This window comes from Meles meles, chromosome 1, assembly GCF_922984935.1.
Source record: "Meles meles chromosome 1, mMelMel3.1 paternal haplotype, whole genome shotgun sequence".
NCBI lineage: Eukaryota > Metazoa > Chordata > Mammalia > Carnivora > Mustelidae > Meles > Meles meles.
In genome coordinates this window covers 85,834,259-85,844,629 of record NC_060066.1, presented here as the reverse complement: position 1 = coordinate 85,844,629, position 10,371 = coordinate 85,834,259, and the positions used below count along the sequence as shown (strand labels likewise).

General features: G+C 41.4%; 1 pseudogene; it reads right to left on the bottom strand.

The window, feature by feature from the left end:
- Positions 1 to 8,162: 8,162 nt before the first annotated feature.
- Positions 8,163 to 9,694, bottom strand: LOC123946720 (annotated as a pseudogene).
- Between the last annotated feature and the right edge of the window lie 677 nt (positions 9,695 to 10,371).

Genomic DNA, 10,371 nt, shown 5'->3' with positions numbered 1-10,371 from the left:
CCAGCAGAAGAGAACTCATAAAGATCAGAGCAGAAATCAATGAAATAGAAACAAAAAAAAAAAAAAAAAACAATAGAAAAAATCAATGAAACTAGGAGCTGGTTCTTTGAAAGAATTAATAAGATTGATAAACCCCTGGCCAGACTTATCCAAAAGAAAAGAGAAAGGACCCAAATAAATAAAATCATGAATGAAAGAGGAGAGATCACAACTAACACCAAAGAAATACAGACAATTTTAAGAACATTCTATGAGCAACTCTATGCCAACAAATTTGACAATCTGGAAAAATGGATGCATTCCTAGAGACATATAAACTACCACAACTGAACCAGGAAGAAATAGAAAACCTGAACAGACCTATAACCAGTAAGGAGATTGAAGCAGTCATCAAAAATCTCCAAACAAACAAAAGCCCAGGGCCAGACGGCTTCCCAGAGGAATTCTACCAAGCATTTAAAGAAGAATTAATACGTATTCTCCTGAAACTGTTCCAAAAAATTGAAATGGAAGGAAAACTTCCACACTCATTTTATGAAGCCAGCATCACCTTGATCCCAAAACCAGACAAGGATCCCATCAAAAAAAGAATTACAGACCAATATCCTTGATGAACACAGATGTGAAAATTCTCACCAAAATACTAGCCAATAGGATCCAACAGTACATTAAAAGGATTATTCACCACGACCAAGTGGGATGTATTCCAGGGCTGCAAGGTTGGTTCAACATCCACAAATCAATCAATGTGATACAACACATTAATAAAAGAAAGAACAAGAATCATATGATACTCTCAATAGAGGCTGGAAAAGCATTTGACAAAGTATAGCATCCCTTCCTGATCAAAACTCTTCAAAGTGTAGGGATAGAGGGCACATACCTCAATATTATCAAAGCCATCTATGAAAAACCCACCCAAAGATCATTCTCAATGGAGAAAAACTGAAAGCTTTCCCGTTAAGGTCAGGAACACGCCAGGGATGTCCATTATCACCACTGCTATTCAACATAGTACTAGAAGTCCTAGCCTCAGCAATCAGACAACAAAAGGAAATTAAAGGCATCCAAATCAGCAAAGAAGAAGTCAAACTATCACTCTTCGCCTATGATATGATACTATATGTGGAAAACCCAAAAGACTCCACTCCAAAACTGCTAGAACTTATACAGGAATCCAGTAAAGTGTCAGGATATAAAACCATTGCACAGAAATCAGTTGCATTTCTGTACACCAACAACAAGACAGAAGAAAGAGAAATTAAGGAGTCAATCCCTGTTACAATTGTTATAAGATACCTAGGAATATACAAAAAGTATAAGATACCTAAGAATAAACCTAACCAAAGAGGCTAAAAATCTATATGCAGAAAACTATAAAGTACTCATGAAAGAAATTAAGGAAGACACAACGGAATGGAAAAATGTTCCATGCTCCTGGATTGGAAGAATAAATATTGTGAAAATGTCTATGCTTCCTAAAGCAATCTACACATTTAATGCAATCCCTATCAAAATACCATCCATTTTTTTCAAAGAAATGGAACAAATAATCCTAAAATTTATATGGAACCAGAAAAGACCTCGAATAGCCAAAGGAATATTGAAAAAGAAAGCCAAAGTTGGTGGCATCACAATTCTGGACTTCAAGCTCTATTACAAAGCTGTCATCATCAAGACGGCATGGTCCTGGCACAAAAACAGACACATAGATCAATGGAACAGAAGAGAGAGCCCAGAAATAGACCCTCAACTCGATGGTCAACTAATCTTCGACAAAGCAGGAAAGAATGTCCAATGGAAAAAAGATAGCCTCTTCAATCAATGGTGTTGTGAAAATTGGATAGCCACATGCAGAAAAATGAAATTGGACCATTTCCTTACACCACACATGAAAATAGACTCAAAATGGATGAAGGACCTCAATGTGAGAAAGGAATCCATCAAAATCCTTGAGGAGAACACAGGCAGCAACCTCTTTGACCTTAGGTGCAGCAACTTCTTCCTGGGAACATCAGCAAAGGCAAGGGAAGCAAGGGCAAAAATGAACTATTGGGATTTCATCAAGATCAAAAGCTTTTGCACAGCAAAGGAAACAGTTAACAAAACCAAAAGACAACTGACAGAATGGGAGAAGATATTTGCAAACGACATATCAGATAAAGGGCTAGTGTCCAAAATCTATAAGGAACTTAGCAAACTCAACACCCAAAGAACAAACAATCCAATCAAGAAATGGGCAGAGGACATGAACAGACATTGCAAAGAAGACATCCAGATGGCCAACAGACACATGAAAAAGTGCTCCACGTCACTCGGCATCAGGGAAATACAAATCAAAACCACAATGAGATATCACCTCACACCAGTCAGAATGGCTAAAATTAACAAGTCAGGAAATGACAGATGCTGGAAAGGATATGGAGAAAGGGGAACCCTCCTCCACTGTTGGTGGGAATGCAAGCTGGTGCAACCACTCTAGAAAACAGCATGGAAGTTCCTCAAAATGTTGAAAATAGAACTACCCTATGACCCAGCAATTGCACTACTGGGTATTTACCCTAACGATACAAACATAGTGATCCGAAGGGGCACGTGTACCCGAATGTTTATAGCAGCAATGTCTACAATAGCCAGACTATGGAAAGAACCTCGATGTCCATCAACAGATGAATGGATCAAGAAGAGGTGGTATATATACACAATGGAATACTATGCGGCCTCAAAAGAAATGAAATCTTGCCATTTGGGATGACATGGATGGAAGTAGAGGGTATCATGCTTAGTGAAATAAGTCAATTGGAGAAAGACAACTATCATATGATCTCCCTGATATGAGGACATGGAGATGCAACATGGGGGGTTAGGGTTATAGGAGAAGAATAAATGAAACAAGATGGGATTGTGAGGGAGACAAAGCATAAGTGACTCTTAATCTCACAAAACAAACTGAGGGTTGCTGGGGAGGGTGTGGGTTGAGAGAGGGGGAGGGGGTTATGGACATTGGGGAGGGTATGTGATATGGTGAGTGCTGCGAAGTGTGTAAACCTGATGAATCACAGACCTGTACCCCTGGGGATAAAAATACATTATATGTTTATAAAAAAATAAGAAATAAATAAAAAATTAAAAAGAAAACAAAAAAAAAAAAACCAACATGACAGAAAAAGAGTGGAAGACAAAAATAGAAAAATTTGGGGTGAACGAAAATAGTAACATGATAAATATTAATCCAATTATGTCAGTAATCACCTTGAATGTCAATCATCTAAATATGACAATAAATAATCATTGGAATGGATTTTTAAAAGCCCAGCTCTATGTAGTTTGTAAGAAAACAACTTTATTTATTTATTTATTTATTTATTTATTTTTAAAACATTTTATGTATTTATTTGGCAGAGAGAGACACAGCGAGAGAGGGAACACAAGCAAGGGTAGTGGGAGAGGGAGAAGCAGGTCTCTTGCTGAGCAGAGAGTCCTATGCGGGGCTAGATCCCAGGAGCCAAGGACCACGACCTGAACCAAAGGCAGATACCCAACCACTGAGCCACCCAGGCACCCCATAAGAAAACAACTTTAAAACATAAAGACATACTTAAATTAAAAGTAAGTTAATAGAGACATATATTTAATGCTAATATTGATCAGAAGGAAATGAAGATTTTAATACTATTATTAGACTGAACAAACTTGGAAGCAAGGGAAGTTAGTCTCCAAGGATACATAACAGTTCTTAGTGTGTGTGAACTTAATAAACAATCATCAAAATATATGCAGCCAAAATTTATGAGACAAAAACTGTTAGAAGTACTAAGAGAAATAGATGAATACATTATTTATAGTTGGAGACTTCAGCACCCCTTTATCAGAAATGGATAGATCTAGCAGGCAGAAAGTCTGTAAGGACACAAATGAAATCAACATTGCTATTAATCACCTGGCTATAATGGACATCCATAGACTGTTTCATCTAACAGCAGATAGACATTCTTCTCAAGCTCAGATGGAACATTAATTGAGATAGACCCCATGCCAGACCAAATACAAACCATGACCAAATGGGACTTATTACAGGTATGCAAGATTGGTTTACCATCTGAAAATCAATTAATGTAATACTTCACAGTGACAGGTTAAATAAAATTACATGATCATATCAAATCATATCAATAGATGCAAAAAAAAGTATTTGACATAATCCAATACCCACTCATGATAAAAAAACTCCCTGTAAACTAGGAATAGAGGGGAATTTCCTCAACCTGATAAAGAATATCTATTAAAAAATACCTCTACAACTAACATTATACTTAATGATGAGAAACTAGAAGTTTTCCCACTAAGATCAGGAATAAGGCAGGGATGTCTCCTCTCACCATTCTTTTTCAATACTGCACTAGAGGTATTAGCTAATGCAGTATAATAATGAAAGGAAATTAAAAGTATATAGACAGGGAAGGAAGAAAAAAATGTCTTGTTTGGCATTATTATCTATGTAAAAAATCCAAACGAATCCATAAAAATATTCTGTAACTAATAAATGATTATTGTAAGGTTTTAAGATATAATATTGATGTACATAAGTCAATAGCTTTCTTATATACCAGCAGCAATTAACAGGTGAAATTTGAAACTGAAAATGTAACATCATTTACATTAGAAATGTCAAAAATGAAATATTTAGATATAAATATATGAAAAGTACAAAGTCTTCATGAAGAAACAAAATCTGATGAAAGGAATCAAAGATGAAATAAAATTAATTTCTGGTCTATCTATGAAAGATATTTTTGAGAGAATGAAAAAAGAAACTATAGATTTAGAGAAAATATTTATAAACGATATACCTGATAAAGAGCTATTATTCAAAATATATAAAGAACTCTTTTTTTAAAAATCTTAAAACTCAAGAGGTCAATAACCAAAAAAAAAAAAAAAAAAAAAGGGCACCTGGGTGGCTCAGAGGATAAAGCCTCTGCCTTCAGCTCAGGTCATGATCTCAGGGTCCTGGGATCGAGTTCCACATCGGGTTCTCTGCTCAGCAGGGAGCCTGCTTCCTCCTCTCTCTCTCACTGCCTTTCTGCCTACTTGTGATCTCTCTCTGTCAAATAAATAAATAAAATCTTAAAAAAAAGGGAGAGAGACTGAAAATATACCAATGACCTTAACAGACACCTTACCAAAGAAAAGATATAAATGGCAAATAAACATGAAAAAAATGCTGCATACCATATGTCATCAGAAAATGTGAATTATAACAATAAGATACCACTATACACCTATTAGTAAGGCCCAAATCTGGAACATTGACAACAGCAAAGGCTGGCAAGGCTGTGGAGCAAAAGGAATTCTCATTTATTCTGGTGGGAATACAAAACAGTGGATTCACGTTGAATGACTATTTGGTGTGTTTTGTTTTTTTTTCCCAAGCTGAACATACTCTTAACACACAACCTAGTCATTACATTATTTGATATTTACTCAAAGCATTTGGAAACTTATACCCCCACAACCCTGTACTTAAATGTATAGCAACATCATTCATAATTACCAAAATTTAGAAGCAACTAAGATGTTCTTCAGTGGGTGAATGGAGAAACTATGATACATCTAAACCATGGAATATTGTTCAGCTATGAACAAGCTATGAAAAGTCACAGAGAAAAGTTAAACGCATATTACTAAGTGAAAAAAGCCAATATGAAAAGACTATACACTATATGATTGTAAGGATATTCTGGATAAAGCAAAATTATGGAGACAGTAAAAAAAGATCAGTGGTTGCCAGGAGTTGGGGGACAGATGAATAGGTGAATTACCAGGATTTTAGGGTAGTGAAACAATGCTGTATGATACTACAGTAGTAAATATATATCATTATCCATTTGTCCAAACCCCCAGAACATACACCAAGAGTGAACCCTATTATAAACTGTGGACTTTGGGTGGTAATGATCTGGGGTCTTCAGTTATAACCAATGTACTAATCTGGGTGGGGAGATGTTGATAATGTGGGGAGGGCAAGGGGTATAAGGGAAATCTCTGTACCTTTCTCTCATATTTGCTTTAAACCTTAAACTGCTCTAAAATTAGTCTTTAAAAAAATTAAGAATGGCTGATAGAATTGAAACACTGACTAAATGGGTCCCCAACTCGTTATTTTTGTTTGTTTTTTTCTGTGTGGTTTTTTTTAAAAAAATTTTATTGGGGGAAAACTATAAAACATTTACAGTTACAATGTTTACAGTCACAATTTGTAGTGAACTGATTCCCCAAAATATATTACAACTCAAGTTGACTTATCTTGTTACATTCAAAAACCTACTTCTGTCAAAGTAGTCCCAAGTACATACATATATAGTGTTCCAACTGTACCTACGTACAAACTAAAGCTACTGCTCATTCATCTGCTGTCCAGGAAAGCATTCCTGTCTTTCTACACACACCAAAAAAAAAGTACAAGTTTTGGAATTTTCTGTAATGAAAACAAGGCATATTCATGTACTACATACCATTCTTAGCACTAAGAGGTGGCCTCTTCACTTTAGATCTATATAAGAAAGTGGTAAATATCTTCTCCTTTTGTGCAGTTGAACCCATCCTACATTCAAATTCTCTCAAGCACTGATAGAAAAATACTTTTTTGGTTGAGGAATATTTAAAGCAAGTTCTGGCCCTTTCCAAAGGCACTGTGAGACTAATCCCCTCACTCATTATTGCTACATGTCTTTAAACGCAGATTATGTCACAGTAGAATTGGTGGGATAAACAAAAAACAAAATTTTGCTTCTTGCTAATTTAAAAAGCTGGAATGACAAAAGCATGCCACATTTAAGCCTGCTTGCAAAGTATGTGATCAACTTTTTTTTCTTTAAAGTTGGATGGGCTACACCCATTATACATTCTAAGAAAACTCATAAGATATTCCCCAAACTACTTCCACAGCATCAGGATAGATTTCTGTAAAGAAATCATGCAATCTTTCAAAATTTACGTAAACAAGGAAAGAAATTAATGAAATAAATATTACATACAATCTCTTAAATTAAGATTTTTTTACTCATTTACAATAAAATAACCAAGTGAATTTACAAAAGGCATATATTACTGTGAAAAGAACATACACTCCACATTTTGCCGATTAATAATGGCAATCATAATTTAACATAATAAAATATATATCTATTGCTTTTCATCATACATGATAAATACAGTATGAACAAAAATTTCAATGTATACTTTTCACAAAATAATAAGTTGAATAGTTTTTCATATTAAGTTGTGGTGCAGTGGTGCGAATCAACTCAAAACAGCTAAAAATTCAGCAGTTATTCCCCCAAACAATTAGGAACTAAGCTCTGCCCAAGGCTTCCAGAAAGAGTAGACAAAATGGTTCTAAAATTAAACATCCACTAAGTGGTGGCAACAAAACCAGCAACCAGTAGGAAACTCTGGAATGCACGTTTGTTTGTTTGTTTGTTTTTCCAGACATAAAGAACCTTGTGTCAAACAAAAACCTATGGAGCGGAGGACTACAATCAAGGCATATTCCTGGTAGAATATTGGATTCCAGAAGCTTAGAGGTTTAGCAAGGTGGTGGCTGGCTGTTTGTTTACACTGGTCTGAAGACAAACGACAATTAAGAACTTCTCTCACATAAGAGTTCCCACATCTGGACTGTAACTAATGCTTTTCAAGTGAAGATGTGGTATGGTGATAGGTAGCTGCTGGTGCTGGGTTGATTTTTTTTTTCCCTAAAGTCCCAAACTCTTAGGAGACCTAAAAAAGTTTTAAGTGTTTGGTTTTTTTGTTCTGTCAGCATCACAACTGCCCTGTTGTATTTTGTTCATCAATACAAAAGTTCGTTGGCTTTTTTTTTTTTGGCTCAACAAGAATGAAACTTCATAATAATAATAATAATACAAACAAAAAACAAAAAGAGGAAACCGAAAGGGGAGGGGTGGGGCCCCTCCCGGCACAAAAGTTCGAGTCCAAGTGCTCGGTGGCCCGCAGACTCTGCTCCTGGCCTGTCACCCCCCCACTCCCGCGTCCCTCCCTGCCCGTAACAAGGCTCCAGGTGGCAGGGGCGCCCTCCAACAACCCCCAGAACAGCCTTCCCCCTTCCTCCTCCTCCTCCTCCTCGCTGGCGCCCTCTTGCCTCAATCGTCAGAGATGGGCAGGCGGCGGCCAGGGTGGGGGCTGGGAGACTCGGAGCCTCTGAGGCTGTCCGAGCTTAGTGAGCCGCTCCAGTAGCTGTCACGGTCCGACAGCGAGTCCGGGGTGCTAGGGGGCACGTCGAAGACGGGCGAATCGGACAGGCGGCGCGGCAGCTGGAAGTTGAAGGGCCACGAGGGCGGCGCGGTGGCACTGGCAAGGAGGGGCGCGCTAGGCGGCGCCTGGGGCTGCGCCGGGGGGCAGCAGGCGCCGGCGCCGCCGCTGCCGCCGCCACTGCCGCCGCCCGCCGCTGCTGGCTGCGATAGTAGGAGGCGGCCACAGCGGCGAAGTTGTGGGTCTAGATGGCAAGCGGCGTGATGAGGCTGCTCAGCCCCCGGCCAAACGCAAAGGCGTTGTTGGCGCAGGAGGCCGACCAGCAGGCCGCGCACCGGAAGCCAGGCGCCAGCAGGTCCTCGGCGCCTCCTGAGCGGTACAGCAGCCCTGCCAAGGCCGCAGCAGCCATCGAGGCACAGCACGTCGGAGCGCCCGAGGGCGTGGAGGCTGCGGAGGTGGACGAGCAGGACCAAGCAGAACAGGAGCAGAGCGAGTCTGAGGAGCAAGAGGGTGGCAGCGGCGTGCGCGACGTGGGGCTGTCGAGCAGCAGCTGCGACTCGAGGCCCCGCGGGCGTGGTGGTGGCCCGATGGGAAGCCTGAGAAGCTGAGGTTGTGATGCAGCTTGGGCCAAGGCTCCCGCGGGAAGCCCAGGTGCAGCGCGTCGCGCGCGCTTAAGGCGCGCAGGTCCCCAGAGGCGCCCCCAGATGGCGCGGGCCGCCGCTCGTCTGCGTTGTGGATGAAGTGGCAGCGCGGCCCGTAGGGGCAGAAGCCAATGGTGTGGAAGGTGCGGCACAGCTCGGTCTTGTACTTGCGGTGCCGGGTCCGGCTGCGTAGCTCGTAGCTCGTGGAAGCAGTGCGCCAACTGGCACTTCTCGCCGTACTTGCACGTGCAGCTCTCCTGGAAGGGCCCGCACAGCTCAGTCTTGTGGCGTGTGGAGTTGATCTGGGAGCCGCCGCCCCCGACTGCTGCTGCTGCGGCAGGTGCAAGAGGTGCTGGCTGCCGTTCTCGCTGAACGAGCAATCCTGAAATTTGTTCTCCTTGTTAAGCAGGGCCGTGCCTCCGCCCCCTGACGGCTCTTTGAGGGTGCCTTAGGAGGCCGGGCCGTTCGCAGCCCCGCTGCCACAGCTGCTGCCTTTAGCCGCGCCCGGCCTAGGCGCCAGGTGGGCGAGCGCGTGCAGGTTGCTGGCCGAGTGCCATCAGAAAAAGCCCGGCGTGAAGCCCGAGCTAGGGGCTGCTGCCACGGGCGTCCCCACGGCCTTCTTGTCCAGCATGTTCAGATTGAGGTTGGCCAGGGATTTCTCCGTCTTGCACAAGAAGTCCATATCGTTGAAGGCGGACAGAAGTGTGGTCGACATGTTTCTGGATCCTGTAATGGTCAGAGTTGCAGGCAGGGACGTCCGGAGGAGCCCTCGGGGCGGCAAGGCCGGGCTTGAGCCACGACGAATAAAGGGTGACCGGCGGGGGAGGGAAAGAAAGTTTGCCAGGGGACAAGAGGGAAAGGGAAGCAGCGCAGCCTGGTTTGATGGTGCCCAGGAGTGCGGAGTGGGGGGAAAGGACGAGTGCGGAGTGGGGGGAAAGAGGACAGAGAAAAAAGAGCCCTTCTTCGCGCCCCGGGGGTGCCCAGCCCGCCCCCGCCCCGCGCGGAGCCGGCGACAGCTCCAAGACTGCTGGACCACCACACGTTATTTTCATTTGCAATTTAATTGGTTTTCATTAACTTTACTCTAAATAAATGAGTTGATGCCTAAAAATAAATGTCACACCACAAGGAAAACTGGTGTAAAACTTACCAGAGCTGCCGTTATGTGAAGCTCTTAGTATTTGGTTTAGAAGTTGGAAGCAAGGTAATATGGAAGGTAGAAATTCATTTAATTGATATTTATTGAAAACTAAGTATGTGTTGGACACTGTACTAAGCTTTGAAACCAGCAGTAAATAAGGAAGATATAGTTCCTGCTCTCATGGATCATAAATAATATATATTCAATAGACCTATTCTTTTTTTTTTAAATGAAGAGTAGGGCAAATGATGGAATGAGGTTTTAAAACTAAGTCATACAAAGTACTCTACCACAGTTTTCTAATTAAAGTATAAATGA